This window comes from Sciurus carolinensis, chromosome 1 (assembly GCF_902686445.1).
Source record: "Sciurus carolinensis chromosome 1, mSciCar1.2, whole genome shotgun sequence".
Lineage (NCBI taxonomy): Eukaryota > Metazoa > Chordata > Mammalia > Rodentia > Sciuridae > Sciurus > Sciurus carolinensis.
The window spans coordinates 44,935,809-44,959,739 of record NC_062213.1 but is presented as its reverse complement, the minus strand read 5'-3'; positions in this window follow the sequence as shown (position 1 = coordinate 44,959,739).

Below are 23,931 nucleotides of genomic sequence, written 5' to 3'. Positions count from 1 at the left end.
TACTTGTAATTCAAAAGTTAAGATCTTTCAAAGACAATTAATAAAACATTGATTGAAATAGAGTTGTGTTATAACAACTTCTATTTAGAAGTGGTAAGAAGGAAACATAAAGTTGGGTTCACCAAAGAAACACTATCTCATGCTCTTTGCATTGCTTATTAAAATAATAAAATTAAAGAAGATTTCATAAAGATTGTCTCAAGTGTTGGGAGCTTTTTTTCTTATTTTTCAATTTATAAGAAAATTAAATTAGCCAGAATATCTGTTTCTCTAAGAATTCTAGTCAATTATATATTAACATGAATGCTGTTTTTGCAGTGATGCTCTTTTTTGTATCCAGTGTTTTACTTTTTGATTACAACTATATGTATGTATATGTTTATATACACACACATATCAGACTTGGCAAATAAATCTGTATTTTAGAATTAAAATATATATATTTTTTCTCTTTCTGCTCAGTAAGATGTGTTTATACCAAGTGACAAAAGATAACTGATTAAATTAAGCTATAAAATAGGAAATTTGTTACTGAAGTCATAGAGTTGAGAAACATAAATGAGAGGATCTCCAAGAATCTCAGGAACCTAAACCCATGAACCACTTTTTAGAGCACTATTAACAGTGATTCAACTCCAGTTGTATCTACTCCTATAGAGATTTAAATTCCCCTCCAATTCAAATTCCTGGGAGAAAGAATCTAAATCCTTGCTAAATTACTCATTACTTCTAGTAGATATACTTACTTTTAGTTCTCTTGAGATATGCACTCATCCAAACAAAGAAATAATTTTGTCTCTTCTAACCCAACTTTCTTATTATATTAGTTATTACCTCAAAAGTAATATGGGATAAATTACTTAATTTGTTCAATTTTTCTTCTTACTTAATTTTTGTACCAGGTACTGTTCCAGGCTCAGTGGATATAGCAAAGAGCAAAAGAGTCAAAAACCTCTGTCATGGAGCTTCCATTCTGGATGATATGATAGACAAGAAGCCAGAAAAATAAGTAAAATATTCAGAGTGTTATGCTTTTCAATGCTAAAAATAAAAATAAAATACTAAGGGACATGGACAATGTTGCAGGTGAAATCAAAATAACAGTAACAGGAAGATTCATATCTTCTTTCTAATTAGAAAATAGTCTCACTGCTTAGTGTGATTTTGATTGTTTTTGCTAAATCAACCTAGTTTACATCTTACTGGTTTTTTTCAATTTCAATTTTAAAATTAAGAATAACAGCTAAATTTTACCAAATTCTTTCATGAATTTACTTATATATTCATCAAGATGTTACCCTTAATCATTGATTACATTACATTTGTGGATATCATCACATTTTTTCCTTCCTAGAATAAATTATCCTTTTTATTTTTTTATTTTTTATTTTTTTTGGTAATGGGACTTGAACTTAGGAGCACCCTGAGCTACATCCTCAGACATTTTACTTTTATTTTTAAGCAGGCTCTTGTTAAATTGCCCAAGGTGACCTCAAACTTGTGACCTCCTGCCTCAGCCCCTTAAGTAGCTGAGATAACAGGCATGTACCATTGTACCAGCCAAAGCATTTTTTCAAACAGCTTGTGATTATTTTTAATATATTGAAATCAATTTGTTAATACATTTAAAATTCTGTGATTCTATTTTTAAGTAAAATTGGTGTATTTTATCCAGTTTTCTATTTTTTTCTTAAAATAATCAAATTTTGGTATTATTTCAACGGTGCATTTTTCATCTTTTTTCCATAGTCTGGAATTCTTTAAATAGCATTGGGTTATATCTTTTCCAATAATGAAAGTAACTAACATTTATATGACATCTAATATATTACAGACTATTTTACAAGTTTATATATGTAAACAGGGGATTATCATAGCAACACTGTCAGAAAGACATTATCCACATTTTATAGATCAGAAAACTTAAGCACTGAGAGGTTATGTAAGCTATAGGTTTATTTGATTTTGGTGACATATTTTAATGGTTTGATATTAAATATGCTTTCAAATATCTCATAATCATTGATCCACTCATTCTATGTGCTTTATTAACATAAATTTTGCTAGAAAAGTTCACTTCCTCTAGTTTTCAAATTTTTTACCTAGAGCTGTAAATTATTATTTTACAAATTTGTATTATTTCATAACTGTGATTATTTTCACATTCATAATTAAATCATATGTATTTTTCCTTCAGGGCATATAGGTTCTTTTTTACTAACATAAATATTATTTCATTTATTATTTTCTTTTTTTTAATTATTATTATTTTTTTATTATTGTACACAAATGGGATACATGTTGTTTCTCTATTTGTACATGGCGTAAAGGCATACCATTTGTGTAATCATAAATTTACATAGGGTAATGTTTGATTCATTCTGTTATTTTTTTCCCTTCCCCCCACCCCTCCCATGCCTCTTTTCCCTCTATACAGTCCTTCCTTCCTCCATTCTTGCCCCCCTCCCTAAACCTAACTCTAACCCTAACACTAACTCTTCCCACCCCCCATTATGTGACCTCATCCACTTATTAGCGATATCATTCTTCCTTTGGTTTATTGAGATTGGCTTATCTCACTTAGCATGATATTCTCCAGTTTCATCCATTTGACTGCAAATGCCATAATTTTATCATTCTTTATGGCAGAGTAATATTCCATTGTATATATATACCACATTTTCTTTATCCATTCATCAATTGAAGGACATCTAGGTTGGTTCCACAATGTGGCTATTGTGAACTGAGCAGCTATGAACATTGATGTGGCTGTATGTCTGTAATATGCTGATTTTAAATCCTTTGGGTATAGGCCAAGGAGTGGGATAGCTGGGTCAAATGGTGGTTCCATTCCAAGTTTTCTAAGGAGTCTCCATACTGCTTTCCAGAGTGGCTGCACTAATTTGTAGCCCCACCAGCAATGTATGAGTGTACCTTTCTCCCCACATCCTCGCCAACACCTGTTGTTGCTTGTATTCTTGATAATCGCCATTCTAATTGGGGTGAGATGGAATCTTAGGGTGGTTTTGATTTGCATTTCTCTTATTACTAGAGATGTTGAACATTTTTCCATATGTTTGTTGATTGCTTGTAGATCTTCTTCTGTGAAGTGTCTATTCATTTCCTTGGCCCATTTGTCAATTGGATTACTTGCATTCTTGGTGTAGAGTTTTTTGAGTTCTTTATAGATTCTGGAGATTAGTGCTCTATCTGAAGTATGATTGGCAAAGATATTCTCCCACTCTGTAGGCTCTTACTTCGCATTGTTGATAGTTTCCTTTGCTGAGAGAAAGCTTTTTAGTTTGAATCTATCCCAGTTATTAATTCTTGCTTTTATTTCTTGTGCTATGGGAGTCCTGTTGAGGAAGTCTGGTCCTAAGCCGACATGTTGAAGCTCTGGACCTACTTTTTCTTCGATAAGATGCAAGGTCTCTGGTCTGATTCCGAGATCCTTAATCCATTTTGAGTTTAGTTTCGTGCATGGTGAGAGATATGGGTTTAGTTTCATTCTGTTGCATATAGATTTCCAATTCTCCCAGCACCATTTGTTGAAGAGGCTATCTTTTCCTCCATTGCATATTTTTGGCACCTTTGTCTAGTATAAGAAAATTGTATTTATTTGGGTTTGTGTCCGTGTCCTCTATTCTGTACCATTGATCCACCTGTCTATTTTGGTACCAATACCATGCCGTTTTTGTTACTATTGCTTTGTAGTAGAGTTGAAGATCTGGTATTGCGATACCCTCTGCTTCACTCTTTCTGCCAAGGATTGCTTTAGCTATTCTGGGTTTTTTATTCTTCCAGATGAATTTCATAATTGCTTGCTCTATTTCTGTAAGGTACATCATTGGGATTTTAATTGGAATTGCATTGAATCTGTATAGCACTTTTGGTAGTATGGCCATTTTGACAAAATTAATTCTGCCTATCCAAGAACATGGGAGATCTTTCCATCTTCTGAGGTTTTCTTTAATTTCTTTCTTTAGTGTTCTGTAGTTCTCATTGTAGAGGTCTTTCACCTCTTTTGTGAGATTGATTCCCAAATACTTTATTTTTTTCGATGCTATTGTGAATGGGGTAGTTTTCCTAATTTCTCTTTCTGAAGATTCATCCCTTATGTATAGAAATGCCTTAGATTTATGTGCATTGATCTTATATCCCGCTACTTTACTGAATTCACTTATGAGCTCTAACAGTTTTCTGGTGGAATTTCCTGGTTCCTCTAAGTATACAATCACATCATCAGCAAATAGGGATAGTTTGAGTTCTTCTTTTCCTATTCGTATCCCTTTAATTTCTTTGGTCTGTCTAATTGCTCTGACTAGAGTTTCAAGGACGATATTGAATAGAAGTGGTGAAAGAGGGCATCCCTGCCTTGTTCCAGTTTTTAGAGGGAATGCTTTCAGTTTTTCACCATTTAGAATAATATTAGCCATGGGCTTAGCGTAGATGGCCTTTACAATGTTAAGGAATGTTCCCACTATCCCTATTTTTTCTAGTGTTTTGAGCATGAAGGGGTGCTATATTTTATCAAATGCTTTTTCTGCATCTATCGAAATAATCATGTGATTCTTGACTTTAAGTCTATTGATATGGTGAATGACATTTATTGATTTCTGGATGTTGAACCAACCTTGCATCCCTGGGATGAAACCCACTTGATCATGGTGCACTATCTTTTTAATATGTTATTGTATGCGATTTGCTAAAATTTTGTTGAGAATTTTTGCGTCGATGTTCATTAAGGATATTGGTCTGAAATTTTCTTTCCTCGATGTGTCTCTGTCTGGTTTAGGTATCAGGGTAATATTGGCTTCATAGAATGAGTTTGGGAGGGTTCTCTCTTCTTCTATTTTATGGAATACTTTGAGAAGTATTGGAATGAGCTCTTCTTTAAAAGTTTTGTAGAACTCAGCTGAGAACCCATCTGGTCCTGGACTTTTCTTTGTTGGTAGGCTTTTGATGACTTCTTCTATTTCATTACTTGAAATTGGTCTATTTAAATTGTGTATGTCCTCCTGGTTCAGTTTAGGCAATTCATATGTCTCTAGAAACCTGTTGATGTCTTCAAAATTTTCTATTTTGTTGGAGTATAGATTTTCAAAATAGCTTCTAATTATGTTGTGTATTTCAGTCGTGACTGTTGTGATATTTCCTTGTTCATTCCGAATTTTAGTGATTTGGGTTTTCTCTCATCTTCTCTTTGTTAGTGTGGCTAAAGGTTTATCAATTTTGTTTATTTTTTCGAAGAACCAACTATTTATTTTGTCAATTTTTTGTATTGTTTCTTTTGTTTCAATTTCGTTGATTTCAGCTCTGAGTTTGACTGTTTCCTGTCTTCTACTACTTTTGGTGTTGGTCTGTTCTTCTTTTTCTAGGGCTTTGAGCTGTAGTGTTAGGTCGTTTATTTTTTGAGTTTTACTTCTTTTATTAAATGCGCTCCATGAAATAAATCTTCCTCTAAGTACTGCTTTCATAGTGTCCCAGAGATTTTGATATGATGTTTCTTTGTTCTCATTTACCTCTAAGAATTTTTTAATTTCCTTCCTAATATCTTTTGTTATCCATTCATCATATAATAGCATATTGTTTAATCTCCAGGTGTTGGAATAGTTTCTGTTTTTTACTCTTTCATTTATTTCTAACTTCAATCCATTATGATCTGATAGAATACAAGGTAGTGTCTCTATCTTCTTGTATTTGCTGACATTAGCTTTGTGGCATAATATATGGTCTATTTTAGAGAAGGATCCATGTGCTACTGAGAAGAAAGTGTATTCGCTCTTGGTTGGATGGTATATTCTATAAATGTCTGTTAAATCTAAGTAATTGATTGTGTTATTGAGATCTATGGTTTCTTTGTTCCATTTTTGTTTGGAAGATCTGTCCAGTGGTGAGAGAGGCATGTTAAAATCACCTAGTATTATTGTGTTATGGTCTATTTGGTTTCTAAAATTGAGAAGGATTTGTTTAACATACATGGATGAGCCACTGTTTGGGGCATAGATGTTTATGATTGTTATATCTTGCTGATTTATGCTTCCCTTAAGCAGTATGAAATGTCCTTCCTTATCCCTTCTGACTAACATTGGTTTGAAGTCCACATTATCTGAAATGAGGATGGATACTCCAGCTTTTTTGCTGAGTCCATGTGCATGGTATGTTTTTCCCCATCCTTTCACCTTTAGTCTATGGGTATCTCTTCCTATGAGGTGAGTCTCTTGCAGGCAACATATTGTTGGATCTTTCTTTTTAATCCAATCCGCCAGTCTATGTCTTTTGATTGATGAATTCAGGCCATTAACATTCAGGGTTATTATTGAGATATTATTTGTATTCCCGGTCATTTGGTTCATATTTAAAATTTTATTTATTTATTTATTTATTTATTTTTTGACACATCTTGGTTCCTCCTTTATTTGACAGTTCCTTTAGGATAATTCCTCCCTTTGCTGATTTGCTTCTTTGTTTTTTATTTCTTCCTCATGAAATATTTTGCCGAGAATGTTCTGTAATGCTGGCTTTCTTTTTGTAAATTCTTTTAGCTTTTGTTTATCATGGAAAGATTTCATTTCATCGTCAAATTTGAAGGTAAGCTTTGCTGGGTATAAGATTCTTGGTTGGCATCCATTTTCTTTCAGAGCTTGAAAAATGTTGTTCCAGGCCCTTCTAGCTTTTAGGGTCTGGATTGAAAAATCTGCTGATATCCGTATTGGTTTCCCCCTGAATGTAATTTGGTTATTTTCTCTCACAGCCTTTAAAATTCTGTCTTTATTTTGTATGTTAGGCATTTTCATTATAATGTGCCTTGGTGTGGGTCTGTTGTAATTTTGTATATTTGGAGTCCTATAAGCCTCTTGAACTTGATTTTCCATTTCATTCTTCAGATTTGGGAAATTTTCTGATATTATTTCATTGAATAGATTGTTCATTCCTTTGGTTTGTTCCTCTAAACCTTCCTCAATCCCAATAATTCTCAAATTTGGCCTTTTCATGATATCCCATAATTCTTGTAGATTCTGTTCATGATTTCTTACCATCTTCTCTGTTTGTTCAACTTTGTTTTCGAGGTTAAATATTTTGTCTTCAATATCTGAGGTTCTGTCTTCTAGGTGTTCTATCCTATTGGTTGTGTTTTCTATGGAGTTCTTAATTTGGTTTATTGTTTCCTTCATTTCAAGGATTTCTGTTTGGTTTTTTTTCAATATCTCTAACTCTTTTTTTTGAAATGATCTTTTGCTTTCTGAATTTGCTCTGTTAACTGTCGATTGGTGCGATCATTCAATGCCTGCATTTGCTCTTTCATCTCATCATTCAACGCCTGCACTTGCTCTTTCATCTCATCGTTTGCTTCCCTAATCATTTTAATTATGTACATTCTGAACTCCCTTTCTGTCATTTCTTCTGCCATGCTGTCGTTGGATTCTATTGATGTAACATCTAGATTTGTTTGGGGCATTTTCTTCCCTTGTTTTCTCATATTGTTCAGGAATCAGTGGGTCATTAAGATATTGCAGATTTCCTCTATCGTCTTATAATGTCCCTGAAGATTGCTAGTATATCCCCTCTTATCCTTCAGTAGCCTGAAGTCTTGGAGGAAGTTGATAATGCGGAACTCCACGAAGAAGCTGCCTCTCTAGGGTGGTGACCCTCAGGTGGCGTATATTCCCTGCTAGTGGTCAGAGGTGTCTCCACTTGTTGACCAATGGTCATCCAACGGGGAACTAGGCTTTGGGCTGAGGCAAGTCCTGTTTGTGCCTGTGTCTCTGGTTTTACCGTCCCTGTGGGAAAACCTCTCCCGGTAGGGAAGACTCACTCGGTGGGAACGTCTCCCTGGTCAGTTCCCCTCCTAGAGGTTCCCCTCAATCTACAACTACCCCCTGGGCTGGGCTGTCTTCCTCTGCAATGTTCCCAGGGGCCCGGACCTACCTCCTGGACCTGGGAGCCTCACCCTCCGCAGGCGAGTCTCCTTAGGCTGCCTCTCCCAGATAATCTGCCCGCAGTCCTGGAAACTTCGCTCCGCCCCTAGGCGTGTCTCTGTGCGGCTCTTCCAGCAAGAAGCCACCTAGCTCCTGGGACCCTACTCTGCACCTAATCGCCTGGCTATGCGGCCCCTCCTCTGAGCCGCCACCTGGAGCCCCGTACAATAGCTCCGATACCCAGAGACCCACCACACACCTCCTCCACCGGACAGCAGCCCGGTTTCTGACGCAGTCACTAGGAGTCCAAGCAACTCACTTCGCGTCTCCTCCTCCCGCCAACCTCCCGTAGCCCTAGGCAGTCACTCCAAGCCCAAGTGACCCGCCCTGTTCCTCCTCCTCCTCCTCCTCGGGGTGTTCAGGGGCGGTGGCTCCGAGACCAAGTGACCCACCGTGCTCCTCCTCCAGGCAGGCCACCGGTGTTCAGGAGCGGTCGCTTTTAGTCCAATCAACTCACCACTCGCCTCCTCCTCTGGCAACCGCCTGTGGCTCTGATGCAGTCACTCCTAGAGCAAGCGACCCACCGCACTCCTCCTCTTCCTCCGGGCAAGCCCCGGTGTTCAGAAGTGGTTGTTCTGAGTCCAAACAGCTCGTGATGCAGCTCCTCCTCTGGCAACCGCCTGTGGCTCTGATGCAGTCACTCCTAGACCAAGCGACCCGCCGCGCTTCTCCTCTTCCTCCGGGCAACCCCCCAGTGTTCAGAAGCAATTACTCTGAGTCTAAACAGCTCACCACGCAGGTCCTCCTCAGGCAGCTGCCCGGAGCCCCAGTGGTTGCTCCGAGTCCAAGCGCTGTGTTGAGCCGCCTCCTCTACGATGATCCCAGTTGTCCGTGTTTACCGCTCCTGTGGGGTGAGGGGCGTCTCGCCGAGCAACTCCACTTCACAAATTCCCTGCGATCCGGGGCTACCGCCCCATCCGGGACACCTCCCCAACGGGAGAGACTCACCCGGCGGCTTTGAGTTGGTCCCAAGTCTCTCACTATCTCCTCTTTTGAATCCTGCGTCCTGGAGCAACGTGAAATGCAGCCGCCCTCTAGGCCGCCATCTTGAAACTCCCCTATTATTTTCTATTATAAATATTGAAGGGTTTTTAAACCTGTATTTCCTCTCATTAGAACTTTTAGGATTGTGTTTGAAATCCTCTCTTTTTCATTACCTACTAGTTTGTAATTGTAGTTTTCATTTCATCACTACTCATTATAAGGAAAAATTAAGAGTTATTCCAAAGGGAAAAAAAAGGGACTTTCTGGTCCCTTTTCACTTCTCAAGTGGTCTCTATACTAATTACAGGTCATCTGTTTGCTTGTTTTTTTTTTTTTTGTAATTCTAGATTCTGCATATGATATTTGTCTTTCTATTTCTAGTTTATTTCTTTTAATATGATGATCTCTAGTTCTAGCCATTTTTCTGTAAATGACATGATTTCATCCATCTTATAGCTGAATAATAGATGCAAAAATCCTTTGAATTTCTTGGTTGGACAGATAAATTTGGGACTTTTACTCCAGAGTACTATTGGTTTTCTACAGATTCCTTCTTCAAAAATCAAACTTAATATATATTATTGTTACTAATTTATTATCACAATAATACTAAATATAGTCACTAAATTATTTTTTAAAGTATTTTAAATTGATACATAAAAATAGTATATATTAAGGGCTACCATGTAATGTTTTGATAGATACAAGTTTGTATATTGATGTATATATTGCACAATGTTTAAAGCAGTTCAAACATGTTTTTCTACTTAAGCTGTCTTTAGAATTCAAGAATTTTATCAATTATTTTTTTCCATCTACCCTATTTGGTATTTGGTAAGCCCTTTCAGTCTTTAGGAGCTTCATTGTTGAAGTCAGGGGATCTCTCCATTTTCTCCTTTTACTTTAGATAACATCTTCTGGGTGTATTTTTTTTTTTTTTGTATTTTTAATCTTTTATTGTTTCTACACCTTATTTTCACTTGGTTTTGAAGTAGTTTTTTCCAGTCTTCCACACCACTTATTTGGTCATCTTCTCTCCATTTATCTACTAATATCTTTTAATTTAAAAATCATACGTTTACCCTAGAAAGTTATTTAAATGTTATAATTGACTATAGCTAAAAGGATTTATGTTTTGGGTTGCAACTGGTTAACTTGTCTTCTAACATATCTGGCCATTCTAGCTCAAAGGGGTCATCTGTTCTTAGGATTCTTCTTGGTTCCTTTGTGAGTACTCATATTTTCCTTCATCTACTCATGTCTTCTTCAACCCTAGTGGTTAGATCTTCTTTCTGGATTCATATGATGGGAAATATAATCATAATAGAGGGTACTACCAGTGCTTTCTATGAGCAGGTGAGTTGTAACTTACCAACTATCAAGTCACTGTTGTGGCACCAGGATGAGGCCTCTAATTTACATCCTCTCTAGTTACAGGTCTTAGTGTGTTACAGTTCTTTAGGAATTGTCTCAGTCCATCTGTATGATTCCTCTGGCAGTCTTTTTGGATCCTAGAAGATCCAAAATTTCAGCACTCCCCTCCCCACCTTTAGTATACTCTACTTATATTCTCCCACAGATATTTTGGTAAAGCCTTTAAACAGGTATGCATAGTCTCAGCCCCATCAATTACCCATCAATTACCCATCTGAATTCTGAGGAGATACAGTTCATAAAAAATTGGGAACATGAGTATCGTAGACTAGTGTATAAAATTTCACTTTCCCAGAATCCCCAAGCTTATAACAATATAAATCTGATGATGTTACTTCCTTGATTAAAATTCTTCAATAACATTGCATTGCCCTTGATGTAAGATAGGATGCTGGCCAAAAAGGGATCAGGCCACAAGCATCTAAACAAAGCTTTATTGGGATTAGCTCTCTGGCAAGATTCACTGGTCCACAAAGGTAAAGGGCCAGAGAAGTCGCTCTGGGGCTCCAAAGGGGTAGTGTTTTTGTACCCTGGGGTAGGTGGGGGTAGGCCTAGGGGTGGATGTTTATTCCTGCAGTTGGCCAGAGGAGGCCCTACTAGGACCTGTGTCCTTTGGGGATTGGCTGGGGATCCCGTTGAGTGACAGGCGGGTGCCAGATGCCATTAGGATTTATGTGTCCGCTTCTGATTTGTTGTTCTTTGGCACTCACGGGCTGCCTGATGTCCTGCCCCCATTCAGTCACTTCTGACCACCCCAACACTTGGAATGAATTCTAAAGTACTTCCCATGGACTCCAAGTAAGATGCTATATATTTTCCCAGTCTGAGAATTCACTGTGCTAGACTACATCTTTCCATTTAGGTTTCTGTTCTCCCAAAATAATTTAACACTTCTGGTTCATTAGTTGTACGCTTTATTATTTTCCAGTGTTTTCATAGTATTTATATTTAATGTATTTTGAGTTGTTTTCAATAAATTTTGAAAACTCAGTCCAAATATTCAGAGCACATCTTCAAATCAAGAAATCAAGACATACTTGTAAGTAAAAATAGTGTGTAATATCCTATAAATGCAATAATAGTTTTGTGTGAAGAATATTGTTGAACTTTAAGGAGCATGTGGCTGCTTGTATGTGAATTGTATGGTTTATAAGAAAATTATAAAGTAAATGACATGAACTCACAGACTTTTGATATTAGGAACTATGATTAATTCTACTTTGAATCATCTCAGTACTGATTATTTGTAAGTACAAGATGACGATGGACATATTAAATAGTGAAATCTCTACCCTTTCTGAATTCTGGGAATATTCTGCTGTATTTTGTTATTAAGGGTTTTAGACTTTGGGATAATTTCTCTATTTTTTATTTTCTTAGAAAGTTTAATAATGAGACTTAGTGAATTTATACAGACAGTCCTAAGATAAAGACTAGGGTGAATATTGAGAGCTAGTTTACTCTTCAAAATAAACAAAACTCCTTAGCTCTCAGAATTTTGAAAGAGTGCTGAAAAAGCAGAGAAATTAGATAATCACCTCAGTAGAGGGAGAGGACATAATCAATATAGAGACAGTGTGATCCACGGACATTGGTATCTACTGACACATTCCTGGTGTTGAGGATATCTATATAATTTTAAGATGACCAATATTCAGTCATGCTGTGTTTCTATTTCAGTGCTATGGATGTAATTTCCTTTCATTTCTTGCAAGCTTGCAGTAAAAATATGTTACAAATAAAAGCCTTTTGCTAGTAATGCCTTATGAATGTTTGAGCTGAAAGAAATTAAGAGAAGAGATCCACAGAAAGTGAGTCAGAGGCACCAAAAACAAAAATCAAACTCACATTAGGAATTCAGATTGTAGAAAAAAGCAAAGAAATAAGTCCTTTGAGAAATCCTCAAAGATATCATAGATCTCACTGGACCTTCCACAGAAAAGATGATAGAACTTTGAAATGTATTATTTGCATATTAAAAGAAAGGGTAACCAAAACCTTATCAACCTCAGAAAGCTAAAGGACTCTGGGCATTACAGCACAAAGGAATTAGAGATATTTAGTTTATAAATTTGTGGGATTTATTTTAAACAAGCTGTTATTATATCTTAAATACAGCTCAGGTTCTGTCCTTATTTCTGTAGTTACCAGTAATGAGACCCAATGTTTGCGATTTATTTTTAGATTTTGAAGCACTGGGGAATATTTTCTCAATGTTATAAAATCTGGTAAGCCTATATGAGGAAATAGTAAAATGAACTAAGATTTTAGGACCTGCACATGGTGCACTTTGATGTATATTAGTTGAATGAATGAGCTAATCAATCAATCAATCAATGCATGAATAAGTGAGTGAAAGAATGATTGAATAAAAGAATGAAAGAAGGAGTCAGATAAGTTGGGTTTGATTTTGAATGCACACATCATTTTGGGCTTTTGTCTACAAATGTAAAGAATTTAAATTCAATTTCTAAGCATCTTTTTATCTCTAATAGATCAAGAAAGAGTATTAAACATTTCAAGCAATAAGATGATACTTATAAAAGTGAAAGAGGTAAGTATAGAAAAATTTTAATACTGATAAAACAAATTAATTACAATATTGATTTTCCAAACATGTACATAAGAAGGTGTTTCAATATATATAATTAATATAATAAACAAGAGCAATTATCAACATAAATAAAAAATGTAAATGCTTACTTAGCCCCAAAGCTAAAATGTTCTGCTAAAACTTTAATAAACAGTAATTTTAATTTATCCAACCCCTCAATACAGTGTCTGAACTTTAGTGATCCCACAGTAAATGTTTGTAGGATAATTAATGAATAATTAATGATTATATTATATAATCAAATATTAAATATCAGGCCTCCTTAAAATCAATATATATTTAACTTTATTTCCATGGTTTATTTTAACTGTTTATATTAATATTCAGTGCTATTTTAGAAATACAAAGAGAAAGGAAAATGTGTTCAAATTTTGGTTCAGTACAAGGGATTTATGTTCATCTTAAGAAATGGTGAAGAAAGAGCACTCTAGCATAGAGGGGAAGTTTATTTTAAATGTTTCTAAAGACAACTAGTAAATATCTCAGGAAGGGGAATAAGATTCTAGTAAAGGGTTATAGACTCCTTGGAATATCAGATTCAAAGTCATCAAGTCATGAGAAAGTTTGTTCAAAAATAAAAATGAATATGTATTTAGTACCTACTGTATTTTAAATGTCCACTGTATACTGGACATACAGTGAAGAACAAGCCTGAGATTGTCTTTAGGTTCAGGGAGTGACAAGGTAGAGTTTGGTAAGATTTAATAAAATCATGTTTCTGAAAGTACGATTTTATGTATCTGGGAGAAAGGGAGGGAGACAGGAGGAAAGAGAGAACAGATAGATATGAGCCCCATCATAGATTTTAGGGAAAAGGAAGTTACTGCTTTATAGTCTAGTTTAAACATTAATTATAAGAATGAATGTTTCATGGTAATGGCTACTCTTTGCTAATATTGACTGCAGAGTTCTGAGTGTCATAGATGCCCAGGTGGGTCTTGAAAAAAATGGGTGTATGGTTCATATGTGTGCGTGCATGTGCACACATGCCTACATATATTTCTGATGACCCTTCTAATTACAGGGACCCTTCTTGTCCCAATTTAATGGCAGTACCCTCTGATCTAAAACTGTAGAAGTAGACATGAACAGTATTTTCCACAGTATTTGCTGTTTTAAATATAAAACTCACAAGTAAAAAATAATTTCTTCATTAAGAGAAATGAAAATACAAAGTTGCTGTTGTAACATTTAAAGTACAAATCAAAGATAAGCTTTAAACAAAATTTATATCTTTTAAAGAATATGTCATCATAGAACCACAAACATTTTTCAGTTCCCCCTCCTGGTCATAAGTGAAAGAAGAGATGGTAGGGTAGAAATCCTATCAATATGGTCATATAGGGACTAAACTTATGGAGAGAGGAGAAGGAGACGATAAAGTAAGCATTTACTATATGAAAAACACTGGTCTGTATTTTACAAATGTTTTATGATTCAACTATTAGCACAAAACTGTAAAATGGACATTAAGTCTGTTTTACAAATGAAGCAACTGAGGACCAGAGAGTCTAGGAAACCTGAGCCAAGTATTGAATTGGTAGGGATGTTACTGAAACTGGTCTAAACTGAAGCCCATTTTCTTACCTACTACCCTTCTACGTAAGATATATCAAAACCAAAATACATGCAAATTCAGAGAGCCCAAGATAGAAGTAGATGATAAAGAGAGGAGAAGTATCCATAAACTGGAGAGAAGTATCTAGAAAGGTCATGAAGCAGATATCTAGTATTAAACTATGAAGACAAGAATGAAAAAAAAAATCCAGGGAAATGAGATGGAATTCAAAATGGGTGGGAATATAATATAGGTTAATTTTGGAATTTCAAAATCAAATGAATCAATCACACTTCTGTAAGTCTTCCCCCCACCCCTTGATCCTAGAGATTCAGGGTCCTTAACCACTGAGCCACACCCCCAGCCCTTTTTATTTTTTATTTAGAGACAGCATCTCACTAGGTTGCTTACAGCCTCACTAAGTTGCTGAGGATAGCTTCAAACCAGTGATCCTCCTGCCTCAGTCTCCCAAGCTGCTGGGATTATACTTGCGCACCACCACGCCTGGCTACACTTCTATAAGTCTTGAACCAGAAACTTTGTTTAAAAGTCAAAGGACTTTTTTTTTCAGTTTTTCTTTTTGCATTAAAAATAATTACTGTTTTGTCTTTGTGCTAGAAAATATGCTAAATCCAATTGAATGCACAGAAAGTATCTTTATTAATGATTAGGCAAAACACTGAGTTTTTCCAAGATGCTGCACATTGGTCAAAATCTTATGAATTCATAAACTGTAAATAGTGGTTGTAGTCCCAAGTAGATGCAGTGGTTTCTAGAAAGTAAACTTTCTGTTATGATTATGAATATCTTGTTCTATACTACCTTAATTGGTCATTCTCAGTTATGTAAAACTGACTAGAAAAATTACTAAAAGTTTTGCCTGGTTTCTAGTTTTGTATTTTAATTTTTAAAGTTTTAAACTAGGATTTAGATATATTTCAAAAGTTTCCAATAATTCTACATAAGACAATAAAGCGGAAATGATTTGCCATCTTCTAAGGCTACTTATATCTTGAAAGTCAATAGCATTTTCAGTAGATTTGGTTTCTTTATAAACCCTCCCAACCAAAGGATAGAAAATATTCCTAAATGATATGATGCAGCCATTCTCCAAGTGCAGTCTTCAGTCCAACAACAGTAGCAGCATCACTTGAAAAGTTTAGAAATGCAAATTTTTAGACTTTACCCTTGATGTATTGAATCAGAAAAGAAAGTGCTTACGAGGACTCAGTAATCTGTGCTTCTACAGGCATTCTAAGTGATTCTGATGCATGCTAAATTTGAAAACCATTGGTGTTCTTGATCTTTCTATGTGTATATGTGCTGTATGAAGGTAATGTCTAAGAAATCTGACATCTTACACAAGAGAAATCAATCACACTGACTTTGCTAAATCTTTTCAGAATTGTCTGTGATATACTAAGAGAAGATTTCAAAGACTAACATTACACTAATCTTTGATCCCTCATAGTGGTTATACGGGAGGGAAATACATAATCCCCTCAACATTCCATCTTCAGACGATTGCTAATTAATAGACAAATATTCAATAAACTTTCTTTAAGTAACACTTTGACAATTGGGCTTGACTTTCATCCAATTTAAAAAATAATTCATTGTTTATGTTAGCTGGTGAGCTTCTGATAGCTACAGACCATAACTTACAGTCCTGGGACACAGGATGTGGTCAATAATTGCTAATGGAAGCAAGGAAGACAGGAAGGAAGGAAGGATGAGAAGGAGAGAATGAAGATTCAACCTGAATAAAATAAAGGAATTGAAGTAGGGTTTTTTGACAAGCAAACTCAATAATGATTTTACTGTGATACATGGATTTTATTTTCAAATAGAGTGGTCCGTGAAATAGAAGCATCCCTCAAATTACTCAACATATAATAAAATATGAAATATAAATATGTGGTTAAACAGATGCTGTCAATGTTTGTAGGTGCCAATTTTTACATATCCTGTAGTAACATTATTCATGCAGTTTTCCTATGTGTTTTTTACCACAAAGCAATCCATTTTTCTTAAATAATAATAATTGTTAGCAGCCCAACTCTAATAAACAATCCTACAATAATAAGTCAGTACATGTTCATACAGAGGAAAGAGAAAGGATTACTTCAGAAAACAGATGTCAGCTTCAAGCTTCCAAGGACTTATTATAAACAGAAATGAGTAAAGAACATGAAAAATACTTTTGGCAGTGCTATTTGAATACAGAGCTAATGAAAGGCTATATTCACCATCAAATGTATGCTAACAGCCAAATTGCCAGAAAAATCTACTGTTTCAGGAGAGGTCTATGCCAAAACACAGACTACAATTATACATAAAAAATGGTTAAACAAAATGTGAAACAGCAGGATTAACTTTCTACTGGGAAATCTGTTTCATTATAATTGCATTCTGTTGTGACAAATAGGAAATATATGCAAATAATGAATTAGAAATCAATTTTGGATAAATAAATAATGTTACAGAAAAAAGAAATTCTAAGAGTAAAATTTGTAAATTAGCCTTTATCATGAACCATTTCTTTCTCTTTAATATTCATTTCAATAAACACTTTAATAATGCAGAGTAATGAATGATATATATGTAAGCCCATTATTGCTAACTCAGAAAACAATCTTATCATTTTTCATGCTGACCATTTTGCTGCATTAACAAAGACTAGGCAGAAAATTTTAACATTTTCACTAGGAAAACTTAGTATTTCTAGAGACATAATGCTATCTAGTAAATCTTTTAAATAAATATTTTAATTTTGCAGTTCTGTGAATCTTACTGGTTTGATAGTTTTGTTTGTTGCTATGTTGCTGATTGTTATTATTGACATTTCTGAGCACCAAATAAATGATACCATAAAAAGTAACTTTATAAGTTTTAACCACATATATTTCAAATCTCAAATAGACTATTTAGACAATGTACTGTTTGGAAATCTCTATTATAATACACAGTAGTGTGAGATGAGGAGATGCTACATTTATTTTAAGAGAGAAGAAAAAATCTGTATTTCATTTGTTACACTGCTAACTTCACTTTAGGTAATTGCATTCAGCTTTATTATTGCCCAGAGCAATAACTGATTGTTAGTTATTGAAGTCTGAAATGATTTTCTCATTTCCCAGGGGAATCTAGAGATTTACATGGTGCACAGCAGTAACTAATAGATATAATCTGGTCATAATGTAGCCATATAATGTGTTATTTACTTGTGGAGAACATAGATGTTCAACATTTTAACATTTCCTCAAGAAGAGTGGCATATTTTACTCAAGATATATAAACATTAACTGTATACTGCTCTACCTTTTAAAGACTATCAAAATATCAGCAATCTTATGAAGAAGTTGACCAGACATAGTATTTTCTTAGAATTTATGAAATTATGCATACATATGTTCATATAAGAATATGAGTAGTTTTTGCTTCTGTGATTTTTAACATTATATTTTACTTAAAGGCTTTTCATAAAGAACTTTATATTATTTTAAAATTCCTTCACAAAACCCTAACATATATTTAAAAATTCCAACTAAGTTATGGGATTTAATATGTAATCAAAGTAAGATAATACTACAAAATAAATGTGGTATGTGACTATCCTTTCAGTTTTTTTGAAGAAGTGAGTATTTTCCCCAATCATACATTTTAGTTTTATAGTTTCACTTACTCCTCCCTCAGAAACTTAAGCATGAGCTTTGTCTGTTTCTTTATCATATCAATTTAAGACCAATAGCTTAAATCCAAATTAGAAATGACACACAAAAGCCAGGACAGTGGAAAATCAGGAAGTTTCTACCAAAATCCTCACCTTTCATGTGTGAGAAACTATCTTTCTTTATAACATGAAGGCTTTGGCATGTTCTCATTTTGTGCAAAATGTACATATAATGCAAATTTATTGCATATTATGCTTGAATAAATAAAATTCTAAGGCAGCATAGTGAAATAGGGGCAAATGTTTTATTAAAGGAGATTTTTCTTTTCCCTTTTTTTTTCTATCCAACTGATATAAATGTTTTATGAAGGTTTCAGAGTATTCCTCCTGGAAACATTATGGAGCCTGTACTTTTCACAAAAAAGGCAGGGAAGGTTTTTGCATCTTACTCTCATTAACCCTTCTGAGTGCTACCCACAAAACACCTTCTTCATCAGAAACAAAAACATCTTTTTTTCCAAATAAGAAATAATAAAATAAAGCAATACTTCCTTGGGCTATGCATAGAGATTTATATTCCTCAGAACTGAACTTAATATGTATGATGTATGGTAAAAACATACTAATTCTTCTACTAATTCTGGAATTCCTCACTGAAAACTGATGATCCTGAATATTTCTCAACAAAGATTTACTAGCAAAGAGCTTGGTAAGGACTCATAGTACTCTGACTATAAACTATAGTATAAAGTCTCATCATAAATTATTTAAACTTGAATACAATCATCACAATAAATGAACAAAGTACATTTCACAAAGCAATTCCCTTGCTTTAAAAAAAGGTACCTACTTGCTAATTCAGAACAAATTTCCCAACTATCTATTCATGTGTCCTCTGGCATTGATATCGGCAATTTTTTTAATCAGTGGGCATTTTCTAATCAGAAATTATTCAGTGCAATGTGTAAAAAAGGGAATATGAGATGCACATTTGGCTTCATTAACAGCCAGTTTTCTAATCCAGTCTTGGAGAAACAGAGCTACCAACAACTGGAAAAAAAGTTTAATTTTGCTAAGATCTATTGCAAAGAATCTACGAGGCATGCCTCACAGATATTTTACTTTTATATAGAACTTAATCAAGTTTATAAAACACTTTCAAATTCAGGTCTTCTTTTGGAAATGTGGATCCTTACAGAAATCTGGGAAAAGCAAGACTGATGAGGATTAGGAAAGATTTCATGAAGGAAGAAACATCTGAACTGAGTCCTAAATTTTGGAGTTAACCGGGCAGTAGCCACTGAAGACACAAATGGAGGATAAGGAGAGAAGAGGCAATGATTCCTGGGGAAAAAAATAGGAGGTGCAAAGCCCCAGAACTGGGCACCAGAGATGAAATACATTTAGAGGTAAAGATGTAAGACTAGTAAAAGAAGTTCCACAACAGAAAGAATGAATAAAATGTTTAGATCATATTAGCATGATATTATGTTTACACAACGATTAGAAACAAACTAGCTGTACACAGACTAATATAGATAGAATTTGTTACCTTAAAATTCACTGGAGAAAACTGGCTATAGAACAATATGTATTATGTGGTGCATTTATATGAAGCTAAAAATGATCATGATTTTTTATAGTTCAATACAAATAAAGTAAAAAAATATATAAATATAAAACAGAAGAATGTATAGCAACATCAGGAAACTAATACTCTTGAGAGAATGGAAGAGGAATAGAATGCCAGGTTTTGACAAATCCCCATTAGTGACTCTCCTTCATTCTAACAAGTAAAATAACAAGTGAAAATACAGTGACTAGAGACAAAAATATCACTGTTATTAAAATCAAATCCACATTGAGGGATGTGACAGAAATGCAGCAAAATTGACTTCTTCCTACTGAAATAGACACAGTTGTCTGCACAGCTCTGGACTTAGGCAGACCCACTCCCACAAGGGCAGTGCCTCTCCCTGAGGAGTAAATGTTTAGTGGATGGGAATACATACGTGTACCACAGGCATACCTGTCTGAAGATAAGGAAAAGCTGAAATACCCAGTTCTTTCTTCCAAACTCACCAACAATACAAATAACTTCCCCTGCGAATAAGGGCAAGAGGCTGGAGACAGACACAGTTGATGGGGGTCACTTCCAACAGGAGGAAACAGGAGGACTGGGCAGCAACTGCTTTTCCTCTAAAAGATTTGAATATAACTTAACAGCAAATGCTAGCTTCCCAAGGACAGTGATTGGGGTCTCTTTTGCTTATGGATAGATCCTAAGCACCAGGAGTGGCTGACTTGTAATAGGTGCTCAAAAAATAGTGTTTGACTAATGGAAGATCTTATTTCTTCATGAGAAAGAAAATGTGATTTGCATATACAATTGAATACTACTTGTCCTTTATAAAGGAGGGAATTCTCTCATTTGCAACATGTATATATCTAAAGTACAGTGTACTAAGTGAAGCCAATCAGGCACAAAAAGACAGATACTGCCTGACTACACTTAAAATCTATAAAAGTTGAACTCAGAGAGAGTAGAATGGTGGTAACCATGGCCTAGGTAGAGGTAAGTAATGGGAAAATGTTATTCATATGTTACCAAGTTTCAGTTAAACTGGAAGAATAAATTGTTGATATCTATTGCACATCATGATAGCTATAGTTAATAATGTGTACTTCAAAATTGCTAAAAGTAGATTTTTCATGTTCTTACCACAAAAATAAGGATGTGAGGTGATGTGTTAATTACATTGATTTAATCATTCTGCAATGTATGCATATATCAAAATATCATATCACACCCCATAAATATATGTAACTATTATTTGTCAATTAAAATGAAAAGTTAAAAAAGATATGAATAAAACATCATAGAATGTTAACCTATTTTTTTTATGAAGGATATATGGTATTGTAATACTTGTTGCATTTTTCTCTAAGCTTGAAGTATTTCCATACAAAATTCTGTAAGGCTGGTTATATCTTAGCAGTACAAGTAGGCTAGAAACAGATTTTAAAGACATTTGAATGCTTTGAAAGTGGGTTAGGTTCTAATAACAACTCGCAAAAATTCATTGAAGTCACACCAGTGCTGACTATGTTAGTCTCAGGTCCATTTCCGAGGTTAAAGATCATTAGGGACACAAATGAGGAAAAAGTAAAAGAAATACGATGAAAAAAACTTTGGCACCAACTATGGTGCTATTTTTGCACCCTTCCAACTCTGCTTCTTGGCAAGTACTTGTGGAAATCTCTCGTCATGGAAACCATGAGTGGAGAAGAGATGTCAACCCTCAGAGTGTCTGACTTCAGATAGGTGCTGGGACAAAAATACTGTCAAGGTACTAAGTAATCCAGTTTGCATGGGATTTAGTTGTGCCGGAGACTCTTTCATGAGCCACTATTCCAGCAGTGGCAGAAGAAATAATCTGACCTTTAAAGAGACTTCTTTTACTCCAAATACAACACAAAGAATGCAAATTTTTATAGTAAAATGATTAGCAAAAAATGTTGAATCAAGTCTCACTGGCATTGTATTTAAATAGTTTTCAAAGAGTACTTATACTACATAGAAACACACACAGGTACAAACAGTCTTGCTTACTTCCACTTTTTCTCAAGCCCCATACCTCAAAATGGGCCTAGCATGACTTTAGCAAGAGACAGATTTTCTTCAGCAATTTGTGGAACACAAGAATTCCATGGCACTAAGACCCAGATGGGACAAAGTTATTGACATTTTTTTTTAAGTGATGTTTTCAGAAACAAGTTAGTGGATACTAGGGCAATAGCAAAGATGGAAGGAAAATACTTTGCATGTTGTAAGGTGTATACATGTGTTTAGTATATGTAACAAGGAAGATTCATATTGGTAGATCAACTAATCTTCCTACAAATCTGTCCTCAGAATTGACTTCCCTAACTGTTTCTGTTTTTTTTTAAAGCTTCTTTTCTTCTGCCTGAACTTTTAGTCATCTGAATATTGAAGGTGAAAAGAAAATTTTATTTTCTCAGCCAGATTACACTGATAAACATTTCTCAGAGCTAGTATGGTACAGTGATAAAGGCATTGGGCTCTGTGAAGTGACTTAATGCAAATAATTTAACCTATGACTTAGTTTCCTTATCTGTAAATGGAGCTAATTAATAGCCATTAACTCATTGGTTTGGGACATTCAAAGAGTTAATGCATCAAAATAGAGTATGTAACACATGGTAAGTAGTCAGTAAATGTTAACAAATAGGTTGTTTACATTTTAAATTATTAATAATTTATATGACTGCATATTTATGAAATATCTATTCTAAATGATAAGTATATAAAACCAAAGCACATAGGTATAATAATGATAACCAACAAACTGATTTGAGTACATGATTCTTGACCTTCTCTTTTAGTTTAATTCAGTGAAGCAAGTAATTATTGTTTTATTCTATGTTGATAAAGTTTCACTTGGTAAATCCCTAGAACCTCAAGTCCTATTTTCTTTCATCCACTTTCTATAACATCAGATATTGATTACTATTTTTAAAAATCATCGGGTGGGTACAAAAGTTAATTCACTTGCTTTTAGTTTTAATTTTGTCTGTAAAACTGAGGCATCTTAAGAATAATCCACCATTTTATTGGATCAAGGGTGCTCATTCAGCAAATGATGAAGATACTATGTCATACACTGAAAGGAGTGTTAGAAGTCAATATTATATTTTAGTAAGTTTCCTATAAAGACCCCAGGCAATAGCCTTGTCATGGGTATTCACATTCTTTACCACCTGACCCTGCCATCTTGACCACAACAATTTAATTGGGGTGGTGACCTAACTTCAGGGCTACCAAAGGCTTATGAGATGGCATAACATGAGAGTCTTACCTCCCAATGGTACTGACATCTGAACTAATCAGATTTTCCTCCTGGGTGGGATTGAAAAGGACATGTACAGAGGTAGTTCAGGGTGGTGAAAACATGCAAAAGGAAGCCAGGTGGAAATTGGATGCTGACTGAGTAGGGATGGGCCTTAGGCAGCTGAGGAAGCAATGAGGTAACATAGTTGTGGGCTTTTCAAAGGCTGCATTCCAGTTGCCACCATGTCTGACTGTTCATTGGTTCCTATTCTTGCTTAAAACATTTTTCTCCCTAGCTTTCCTTCAAGAGTAAGATCCCTGTTTGCCTTATTTTTATAGGATTTCTTGTCTGAGGTGACCTGAATGAATTTTTGTTCCTTGCAAAAGAATGAACCTATATAAACATCAAAATAACACCAAAGTTGGTTAATTTTGGGGACTTAAAATATGCATTACATTGATGTAGTTTATTATTGTTCCTATGTTCAGTAATGAAAAAAATAACATTTACAGTGTTTTAGTACTGGGAAATCTTTACTTTCTACAGTGAAATTTTTTTTTGTTTGCCTTCTGTGCCTAATCTGTGGAGGAATTCAAATGTATTTCCATAAACAGTCTACATTTTAATCATTTATTTGGATACAATCCATTAGTTATTTTATTCTAATCTCATATATTGATATTATAATTATTATGATAGCATTATTTTATTTGCATTGTTTATATTACAGGAGTTTAAGGATATGGAATTCCTAAATAGTATTGTGCTTAAACATATAAATAAAAAAGTGATTAGTCTTCCCAGCTATTCAAAAATGTATATATTCAACAAATCAT